The sequence below is a fragment of the Coenobita brevimanus genome, chromosome 57 (assembly GCF_032717465.1).
Source record: "Coenobita brevimanus isolate Jiangsu-jjx chromosome 57, ASM3271746v2, whole genome shotgun sequence".
NCBI lineage: Eukaryota > Metazoa > Arthropoda > Malacostraca > Decapoda > Coenobitidae > Coenobita > Coenobita brevimanus.
In genome coordinates, this window is record NC_137010.1 from 56,521,021 (window position 1) to 56,533,038 (window position 12,018).

The following is a 12,018-nucleotide window of genomic DNA, read 5'->3' on the forward strand; positions in this document are numbered from 1 at the left end:
TGTAATTATTGTATGTTTAGTTTGTTAAATTAAATGAATAATCAACCAAATCATTATCAATCTACCCTGTAGTTTGTCTAGTTGCATAGTGTTCATGATCCTTCTCTTTTCTTATTGCTTTCCATGGGTCTTCATAGGGTAGATACAGTTAAATACTCCCCATGGATCGTAATACAATTTAAAGAAAACTACTGGTTTCCAAGGGCTGAACTTACTTGTAATGTTTCTTATATATGGACACAAAAACTGTCAGAAGTTTGCTAAGGCAATTACAACCATTAAAACTAAATACAGTAAACCCTTGATATAACGACCCCTGGTATTGCGAATTTCGGATATAACAATTGGCCAAATCGTGACAGAACTTCCCCCGGATTTTGCGAACAAAGGTCACTAAATGAGAGGGAAGTTCGGGAATTAGCCCACGGTGACAACAGCATCCCTTCCTGACACATTCTATTGTATTTATATATACAATTTCATACAGTACTGTATTTATATGTGCAAGTTCATAAACCATTGAATTCTCCATGTAAAACTTCAGAGTTAATTTAAGTTTGAGCGTGTAGGGCTAAACGACTCCCCTCAATAGTGAACTGAGTTCGGTAATCCCTTGGAAATACCAACCCCTCATATAAAGCAAACTTTCAGACATAGTGACCCATCCCTACCCCCAGTTATAGTCGTTTTTTTTCCACCTGATGTAAATGTCAGCAATCAACATCCTGCCCGCCATAGCAGTCGTAAACATTACCAGTTTACCACTCGCCTTCGGACAGTGCTGCCGTCAACACCTCTCTACACCGTACTCAATTCTGTATGATCCTTGCTGATTTCGGTATTATTTTGCATATACATATAATTTTCACATATGTGTTTTCAATGTCACTTACAGTCAAAATAGTATGGTAAATATGCTCAGATTCTTGATCTCATTTAATATTTCAAAAAGGTAACATGTCTAGTCATTCCACTCCAGCCCACAGCACTGTTTCCTCAGTGACAGCAGCTAATGCTACAACCAATCATACCTGGAGAATCACTGAACAACAAGGAGTAACAAAAAAAAAGTTGAAGTATGACTAATTCATCCATCCTGTCACATCATGGTAGATACTGAACCAACGGGAAACAGTTAATATTTTCAAGATCTACTGGGCACGGAGTTGCCACATATTATAATATTGGCATATTAAAAATTAGCTGTGGGCCTTTAGAGCAACAGTTACTAATGAAATGAATAATATATTGTACACTCTTACAGCTGAGGGGAGGGAGGGGTTTTGGAAGAGAATGGTAGGAGTGGAGGTTGGAAGAGGGAGAGAAGGGTGAGAGGTAGGGAGTTGGGTGTCGCTCGTTTCCTGTCAATAGTGGGATACGAAATATTTCAAAATATTGCAGAGGCACTAACTTTGGCGGCCAGTTTTCCTTTTGTTTGTATTTACCACTATTAATATGAAACAAAATCCATAGTCATCTCAGTCATGAAAGATGATACAGTAAGCGCCTCTGGATGACCGAAAAAGCGAGTCTTGTCGCGGAGATGTTTATGCACCTAATTTTTAAATTGTTTGTTTTCTTTGCATTTAAGCTTGATAAACATTTTTTTTTTTTTGTCTAGATTGCCCCTACACTTATTCATAACCATCATGAGAGAGTGAAAATGCTTGGAATGTGCTTGTGCTTGGAAGGATTTGTAAGGGAATAAAGAGATTCTGTATTTTCCTTCCCAGCTCAGGTGGTTGGATGACGATTGCCGAAATTTACGTCAGCTGGAAAAAAAACGACTATAGTTCATTATATCGAGGGTTTACTGTATTTAAACTGGTGCTGAAAATTATGATTGTTAAAAATGGCTCTTTTATAGGTTGTTGTATCACTAAAATGACAGTTAACCCGCCATGTCCAGTTGACATATATGTATGTCCAAACATTTTGTCAATGACTCCCATTGACGTATATAAATGCCACAATTGCAAGGTCCATCATTTGCACATTTTTCAAATTTCATGCGTGATTTTTGGTATGTATACATGAGACACCTTCCTCTACAAGATGCCAGGCAGGGACAATGCCTTACCCCGCATGACCTCCCCCCCCATGCCATTGTCTCGTCAACTCACCTGTTACCAGTGACCTGGCCAGTAAAGGCATGTCATGCCACGGTACGAAATTCAAGGCCAGAGTGATTCCCCAATCGATGACATTGTGGAGGACAAAGTTTACATAGTGTTAGAGGAAGAAAGTCAGAAATGATGATCAGGTAATATCGCCAAAAAAGGTGCAGTATGTTGATGTTTGGTGAGTGAAACAATGCTTATATCGCCCGTATTACTGTGTGAAAACCAATATACTCTTGTACTACATATAAATTCGCACCAAATAAATAAATAAATAACTATTACGAGTGGTCTGGAATAGTTACCCCTCCCGTAGAACATGTTTTCTCTGGAGCCAGACCCCATAGAAAACAGCCAGGTAAGGGCATTGTTACCTGTATTGGTATTTTAAACCTCAGGTGAGCGATTTCTCTGTGAATTTTCGATGTTTCTCATAAAAAGCGGAGGTTTCAGCCACAAAAAACAAAATCGAAAATCTGCCGGGATTGGGGGAGGTCATTGGTTAAAAATCTTCCGGGATGGGGCAGGTTAAGCAACACACTCATATTTTTACCATGCCTTTATATGTATAGAAGCATTATTTTATCCATCCATCATCCAATCCTATGCTACCCCATGAGGGGTGCCCCGTAGGAGCCTGGGACTGGGTATGTTGGTCCTGACATTTAAGACGAGAGTCACCAGCCTCACACATCGCTGAGTGGCATTATGAGAGCAATAAACCCCAAACCACTCCTTGGATATAAACCCTCACTGTCTCAATCCAATTGGAGCGCCATATTTACCCACTAAACCACCAGGTGCCAAAATTTGGTTGTATGGTTACCACCCAGCATAGCAAATGGTTTCCTGGTGTACAGGAAACCATTTAGCTTGTCACTCAATGTAGAGTCACCCACAGGCAGAAGGAAGAGGAAAGAATGAAGGAAAGACAGAAGAGGGAGTGTAAAGTCACCTGTAGGCAGAAGGACGAGGAAAGAACGAAGGAAAGAATGACAGAAGAAGATGGATGGAATGAAGAATGGAGGAGAGGAAAGGGCAGACACCCAAGAGCAGCGCTACATCGAGTGAGTGGATGGTGAGTGCCCCCACCTCAATGTTTCATTTTAGGTGGGTGCACACACCATCCACTCACTCGATGTAGTGCTGTTCTCGGGTGTCTGCCCTTTCCTCTCCTCCATCCTCCTTTCTTTCCATCCTCTTCTGTCTTTCTTTCCTCGTCCTTCTGCCTACAGGTGACTTTACACTCCCTCTTCTGTCTTTCATTCTTTCCTGTTCCTTCTGCCTGTGGGTGACTCAACACTGAGTGACAAGCCAAATGGTTTCCTGTACGCCAGGAAACCATTTACTATGCTGGGTGGTAATCATATAACCAAATTATGGCTCCTGGTGGTTTAGTGGGTAATTATGGTGCTCCAATTGGATTGAGCCAGTGAAGGTTTATATCCAAGGGGTGGTTGGGGCTTACTGCTCACGTAATGCCACTCAGGGATGAGTGAGGCTGGTCACTCTCATCTTAAATGTCAGGACTAACTTGCCTAGCCCCGGGCTTCTACGCTCATCATGGGGCAATGTAGGATTGGATGATGATGACTCCTATTTTTTATACATTTTTCCAAATCATCTAGCATACCACGTTGAGTACACCGCTTCCCGTCCGATCAGCGAAGTTAAGCAACGTTGGGTCTGGTTAGTACTTGGATGGGTGACCACCTGGGAACACCAGATGCTGTTGGCATAACGTTCTCCCTACGTGTCAAGTGGGGTTGGTGGAGGATTAGTGCCCCTCCCTGTAAAACAACTCTAAGCCCTTGGCCACCCTGTTTGGGATACATGGCATCTGGCAATGAATGAATGAATGAATCTAGCATATTTCAGGAATATGTATACAAAGATAACAATAAACATGAGATCTGTTGCTGATATATACCCTTTGTGTGAAATCTTAGCTATCTAGCTTCATAAATATTGGTGTTACAGATGCCCAAAGTTGGTTGCAACGCCAACTTTTCCAGACATGCAAAAATTGGGGTAAATTTTGAACAGCTGTATCTCAAAATCTACACATGCTGCAGAACTATATTTTGTGATTTTTACACAACTTTGGCATAGGTACATTATTTTTTTTTTTTTGAGGGGATGACCTGGAAATTTTTTAAAAACATAGTTGATTTGGCATGCAATGACCCAAATGCAGTGTCCATCTTGAAACTAAACCTTCCTACTTTTCCCCACACCTCCCTGTTGTGGGGTGCTGTCAACTACAAGGTAACAACAGTTCACTGCATGGGACGACCAAGCAAGGGTGGCTGTGGCTGTTTACCTACACTTGATGGGTCTGCTCTGATGGACAGACCACTGCTGATCAACAACTACTACTACCAGTACCTGTACTATCAACTTTAAAGCAAACCCACACAAGAGGATGTTCAGTGTAATGTGCCGAACAAATCACTAAGGGAGAGACATCATGAAATCTTCAAAGCCACTTAGAATATGACCCTAAGCCTCACCCCATCAATCCTGCCTCATGTCCACTTATAAACCTTTTGTCCTGCATAGTCAAGCTGATGCAGGGATGCTGTGTCTCTGTGTTCTGGGTGTGAATGAGAAGAGATCTGTGGGGTTCACAAGGAGGCCGCTGCACCCCACTCGCTAAAGAGTTTCTTGAATTTAGTAGTTGCAGCAGTTTTTTGTGGATGGAAAGACAGTCATTAAGGTACATGAGTAGATCTGCCCCTTACTGGCAGTCTGTTCTAGACAAATATTATCAGCTTCATGAAAATTCTATAACTGATGTTGAGGCCAAACAGCACTGCAGTGAACTGGTATTTGTCACTCCCAACTGTGAACTCCATGTATTTCTGGAGCCTGGGTGTGTACTAAGACATGCCAAGATGCATCCTTCAGGTCTATTGTTGTTAACCAAATCTCTGTGTACAATGGTATAAGGATATCTAGGTAGTCATGCCAAATTTTTCTAGTACCTGATGGATTAGCAAGGGGGACGAGGACAGGATCAGGCACTTCCTGGTAGATACTACTGTCTCTTTGAAATGTCAGGACCAACTTGCCTAGCCCTGGGCCCCTTCGCTCCTCATGGGGCAAAGTAGGATTGGATGGATGGATGGAAATATAAGCAACAGATAGTGGGGGACATCCAGGGATCACTCACTGAATAACCTATGCTCCCTGGTCTTGATGCAGTCCTGGAAGAGTGGTACTGGTGGCTGTGAATTAAGGCATGACCGACAGGCTATGGTACTATACTTCCTCCACATCATGCCGCATTTTTAGCAGTATGAACAGCCACTTGTGTCTAATGGTGATGCCACTCCAGAAGCCATTCCAGCTGCTTGTCCCCTGGGGGCTAACTTTCCTTCTTTGTTGCTGGCGTAGACTTTGCAACATCTGGTGTACCACAGGGACACAGCCTCATTTTGACTTAATCCTTTAACTATGTGGAGATTTTTTTGGTTGGATATAATAGTTTGCTGGTGGTTGGAATATATCTCTGAAATGCTGCAAGGATTACAAAGATGGCATTTAACCCTTTTGCACCATAGGGATTCTCTCAACTGATTTAAGTTATCAATGCCTAGCTAGAGTACAAGAGTCATGTCAAATGCGGCAGATAAGAGCTCAAAAGTAGGCTATTACTATACACAATACTGCTCAAGAGACATACAACACTGAAATACAGATGAAGTGCTTTTACATGTGGAGCTGGATATGATGATGGCAATTCTCTCTCAGTTTATTTATCCTTTTTCTTTTTTCTTTTTTTTTCCATTTTTTTAACTGTTGTGCCCATCATATTAGCAACTGCCAGCTATTCTTGACAGTCAGAGATGTAGAAACTAAAACGCTGTAATGAAACCAAGGAGTAACTACTATTTTTTTTTAATAACAGAAGAGAAAAGAAAAACAAATGAATAATAAATAAAAAAATGGCTAAAACAGTTGAAAAAAAAAAAACATATATACAGTATATTACCCTTGCACCATACTGCAGATCGTCCTTGCCTACATCAATTTTTGCACGGTAACTTATTACCTGCATGTGTGGCTTACTACCATTCTTCTTCTTTCCCCTCTTTTTTTTTTTTTTCTTCAGTTCTCTTCTCCCAAAGTTATTCACTTCTCACCCTCCTTTTCTCCCTGCCTCCCTCCCTCCCATCTTTTGTCCCCTTTCTCCTTCAAGTTTCTTCTCCATCCCTCTAAAATGCACAGTTAAAAAAGTTAGGCAGACATGTTAAGATTACAGTACAGTACCTGCATTCTGACGGCTGAAGGGCTTTTGGGTACGTGCTATGCGTTCCAAGGCGGCGTGCATTGACTTGTACATGTGGGAGCTCCTGATGGTAACAATTTTGATGACACTGGTGAGCTTTGTGCACATCATTATGGAGCCTGCTTGTTGAAAGTGAAGTAGTTCGAACAGTACAATCCCTTGCTTTTAACCTGAAACCAAAAAAGGACTGACAATCTGTAGGTAGTAATGATTTATCTTATTCTTATCTTTCACAAACCCCACATTTTCCCTACTCTGTCAAGCCCTCTACAATTTTCCTAGCTCAAAATGTTATTAACCTCATATTTTCCCTTATCTTCAATGCCCTCCACAGTTTTCTAATTCTGAAATGTTATTACTCAGACATTTTTCCCTGACCTTAGCACTACCGTACCCACTTTTGCTTGGGCTTAAGAACAATAGACAATTGGGGTATGTGGTGCTTTACCATCACCTTAAAATAATAATAATAATAAAAAATAAACCAACCTGAAACTGAAAAATTATGCAGTGCCATAACATTGGAAAATAAAATGGTACTGTACATTTTCAGAAAATCATATGCTGGGCAAGGCTGAAGAGAAATATGCTACACCAGCATTGTACAGAGGTGAAACAGTAACTGTCAATCCCATTATGCCTTCTTTGAAACATAGAGGCCTGAGACTATGCAACTAGTCCTGAATATCTGAAGGGCATAAGACCAACCTGTGCCCGACAGGATTTAAAAATAAATGAATACAAAAATAAAAATAAAAAATAAGGCCACCCTTGGGAATCACATGTAACAAACATGTAGGCCACAATGCATTTTACTCCAGTGCACCACCATCATGCCAGCTACAAATACCATTACCAGTTAATAATACAGATATGACAAACAGGAATATATCAAACAATATCCCAATATTCCAAACTGCACAAAAAATTATAGCCAACATGATTTAAATTACATTATGATATCGAAACATGGTACTGAGAAATCAAATCCAAAACATTTAAAAGGGCATCACGTATGAATGGAATTTACCAGTTTTACAAAACAAAACAGCACAAGCAGAGCTCACTGATTTAACAAATATTGGGTCAGAATTTCAACATACTTCCAAGTGTTTACCCCTACCACATATTTAATTAAGATCAATAATTAATTCAAGTACCTTCATCAATTTTCTTTGTCTCAGGTGGTGGATAAAACTAATTTTATTTCCACTACACTCGTACCTGGCCAGTCTTCTGGTATGATAGGCAAATCACCATTTACATGCAAACCTTGTTTTATGATTGGGATGAGTTGCAGGAAAACAAATTGGACAAGTGATCATAGACTGAACACACTATGACGCTGGTTCAATGGAGATATATTTCTGGAAATAATCAACCACACAATTTAAGTATACAGGGTTTCCAACTCACCTAAACAGGCAATTATTTCACTTCACTGCACTTCACTTACTGCTTACTCCAACACCATACCACAGCTCTATCAATGATAATTACACAGAGTGACTAAGTTCAAAGGCCAACTTGGAATAAGCAAATGATACTACGTTTTCATGATGGTAACTGCTGAGACTTCACATATCATAGCAATCGTATAGGGAAAAATGGAGACTGTAAATAAAAAGAAAAAACTAAATGCTGCTAAAAGCTCTTCACACGATCGTAGCTATCGTTATAAGTGAAAATATCCCCATCTATCATTCTATCTACCTATTGCCAGACGCCATGATCCCGTAAGGGGTGGCCATTTGACTTTGAGTTATTTGTTTTACAGGGAGGGGCACTAACCCTCCACCAACCCACTTGTTGACACGTAGGGAGCACATATGGTTTGGTTATATGGTTACCACCCAGCATTGTAAATGGTTTCTTGGCTTACAGGAAACTTATATACAGTAATCCCTCTAATATCCGAACGCCCAATATCCGAACATCCCCACTAACCGGACATAATCCTCCTGGGATCCAATATTCCCAAAATGGGCCAAAAACCGCAAAAAATTCAAAAAAAATCTGACTTTTTTTCCCTCCCATAATTTGAAATTCCCGCCTGGCGCCAAACAGCTGTTACACCATGGTCCCTTCACCCCTTCCTTCCTCCCCCTCCCCCCTCCCCTGTCAGGTTGCCATTTGGTATTTTTCATTACCAAGTGTGGGCCAATTTGATAATGAAAAATTCGTTTGGTAATGCATTAGAATAATGCATTACCAAATGGATTTTTCACATGTATGAGGATACACAGGATGGAGATGGTGGATTGTTTGCTCTCTCTGATTAATCTGCTACCCTACATACTGTAGTGTGAAAATAATCAACATGGTGTTAGTTATAAGGAGAGTGATTACATGTATTTCCACTTGTATATATAATTAGTGAAGAATATATGCTAGCTTTACAAATTTGGTAATGAAAAGTTATATTTGACAATGAAAGTTGAGGAGATTGGTAATGTGGCTGTTGTGATCTGGCAACTCTGTTACCCCACCAACATCAACAGTCACAGCTTAACTCCGATGGAGAGCAGATACTCATAACAGTGCAAGCCACAGGTGCTTGTTTTTTGTGAATAAACAGTGAATAAACTTCAATACCTTGCCACTAGAACACACAGGAATTTACAGTGTTGTGCAGTGTTAAGAAATTAGAATTTAGAGTGCAGAGGATTAACTGTGGACTGCAAACTGGCGGTTCAAACCAGTCCAAGAGCAAGGGACTTGTAAGTACCCAGAATGTTTAATATTGTATAAACTCACCTCTAAAACCTCATTTTATGGTTCTTTTGCATTTATTTCAGTCTTTTATGTCCCTTATTGGTGTGATTTGGGTCTTAAATAGGTGCAATGCATGTCCAGAGGGAGTTGTATAGGTGTTTTTCAGAGTTAGGGTCCGTAAGTACAAGTCCATAAGCTGGGGCCCAATATCCGGACAGGACCACTATCCGGACCTGCCTATGGCTCTATTGATCCGGATATTGGAGGGGTTACTATATATATATATATATATATATATATATATAATCATTTACTGGTCAATTATAAAACATGGTTTGTCTCTACCTCCAAGACTCAAACTGCTACAGCAACAATCCATTCCAACCTGAGAGCTACATTACCGGACCAAGTGTGGTAAGGCAACAAAAATGTGCCTGCATATGTGTGCAAACAAAATAATCTCTCTCTCATCACGTTCCAATTAGCATTACTGTATTTCACTTTAATTATTCCATTTTTTTTTTCAATACCCTAAAATTTTTGTTTACCAATACCTCAGAGGCAAAAACATTATTAAAAAGAGTATGTTTTGAGATATGAAGTGAATATAAGCTTGTGATATGTGAGCTGGGGGGAGAGCAGCGAAATAGAGGACAGGGCAACATGGAGGCGATTTGTTTGTAGCCATCCCTTACAGGATTAAGGCACCTGGCTATACAGGTATACCCCGGTTTAAGGATGCAATTGGTTGAGTTAAAACCCATCGTTGGGTGGGGTATAGTATATCGGGGTAGATTTATCACGCAAAGTATAGGGATGCATTTTTGAGCCTTGGGTTTCCCCCCCAACCAAGTCCTAAACCTACCCAAATGAGTCCAAAAACAAGTTTCTAGCTCACCTAAACTCCCAAATTGCTTTAAAACAAGCTACAGTAAACTAAGCCTAAAAGCAGTTTATAACTCACCTAAACCCAAAAATAAAACCTGAAATCATCAAATATGTCTGAAAAAAATCAGACTTAGTAAACTGTACCCCAAAAAAACAATGTTCACTCCATCTATGACTAAAACACATTAATAATGGTCTAAAAACAGTTCATAAATCAACCTAAACACAGAATTTAAGTCTAAAATACCATCAAAATCAGAAAAAATTCTAAACCCATCATTAAACCGTGGTTTGGCAATCGTTAAGTGGGGTAATATGGTATTTCTATCCGCATGGCAAAGCCGGGGTCTTGCATCTTGGGGTGTCGTAGTTCGGGGTATACCTCTAGATTGATAGACAGATAGATACCGTATGTATGCAAAATAGTGGCACTACAGAGAAAAAATGTGGGAGCAGCCTGGTATGATTATTTTTTACCATTACACTACGTGAAGTTTCCCCGAGTGTCTTTTTCATTATGTTTTATAACCTACCAGTATGTACCTAAAACAGCTTACAATGGCAGTACATGGTGTTTTAGGTGGCTATAATCTATATCTCACCCGCCGCATGCCAGCTATTTTTAGCCCTATGGGTCGTCCCAGTGCCAGCCATTTTTCGACTTTTCTTCTTTTTTTTTTGGCTAAAATGATAAATTTTGATGTGGAAACAACAAATTTCGCCATTAAAATGCTCACTGAAGCTCGGAATTGAGTTTTATTGAGTCCTGCATACTCGTATACAGGTACAGCTGCTCTCTCATGCTCACCTCGTAGGTGAGATACTCAAGTATTTATGCTGGGAAGGTATAGCAATGTTCAGTACACTTTCCTGATTACTTATTACTTCAACGTCTATCACAGTTTGCTTGTCTTTCTCACTGTGAATGCATTATCTTACACTTACTTGAAGATAGGTACAACCTGACTTCATTATGTGCAATCCTGGCACTTACAAGAAGGTATTTACAACTTGACTTCACTATATAGTCCTTACACTTACAAGAAAATATTTACAACTTACACTTACGTGAAAATATTTTCAAAATACCTTCACTATGTACAGCACTGGGTTAGGCACACAGGCAGAGTGAGGTAGAGCGAGCGTGAGGGGGGGAGCGAGTGAGTGTATGGCCTGCCTAGGGGATGGTAGAGGAACAGTTATCATACGTGCCTGCCAATTTTTACCCGCGAATCTTGAAAGATGCAGTCACAGTGAACTTTTTTATTTCAAACCGTTTTAAAACGGCACTGGCACTGGCCGCAGAATTATTTCAGACTGTTTTAAAATGGCACTGGCACGCGGCGGGTTAATGTAAGGCTGGATTTCAAGTTGGGTTAGGTAAAAGAGTGGGACAATTAATTTTGTCCTTTCATACAACCATCAAGTCTGGGTATTTCGTTTTGTCTGCTGATACATCTCACACTGAAAATTTACTCTATGAAATATGGTTAAAAAAAGAATATTAATTTCCAATAAAATACAGTATTATGTGGGAAGGTTTGCTATGGGCACTGTTCTGGTTCAGGAAATGTTTGACACCATGTTCTATGACAAAGTGAAGTACCCGGTATTGTGATGCAAATTGTTTAATATCCTATTTCAGTATGTGACTGGCTGATACACATGTAGGGCAAATTACTTCACACCAAAGAGCAATGGCATTCTAGCGATCCAGAACTGGACACCAACTTGGGTAATATTTAAAAGCTTCACTGTTGTCAATACTCATGTTGGTGTCCACCATCCACTCTCACAATGTAGAACTACCTTCAGGTAGGTACACAATAAGTGATAAGTCAAACTATTTCTTGCAACCCAGGATGCCCTTTGTTGGTACTACATTAGGTGGTAACCACATGACCAAATACTGCACATGTCTCCATGTCTGCCTGGCTCCAGGACATAACTCTTAAGGGTTTACATAAGAGAAATGGTTATAGTTTACTACTCATATAATGC

General features: G+C 40.1%; 1 pseudogene; it reads left to right on the forward strand.

The window, feature by feature from the left end:
- The first annotated feature begins 3,739 nt into the window (after positions 1 to 3,739).
- On the forward strand, positions 3,740 to 3,858 carry LOC145402414 (5S ribosomal RNA; annotated as a pseudogene).
- Positions 3,859 to 12,018: the final 8,160 nt, after the last annotated feature.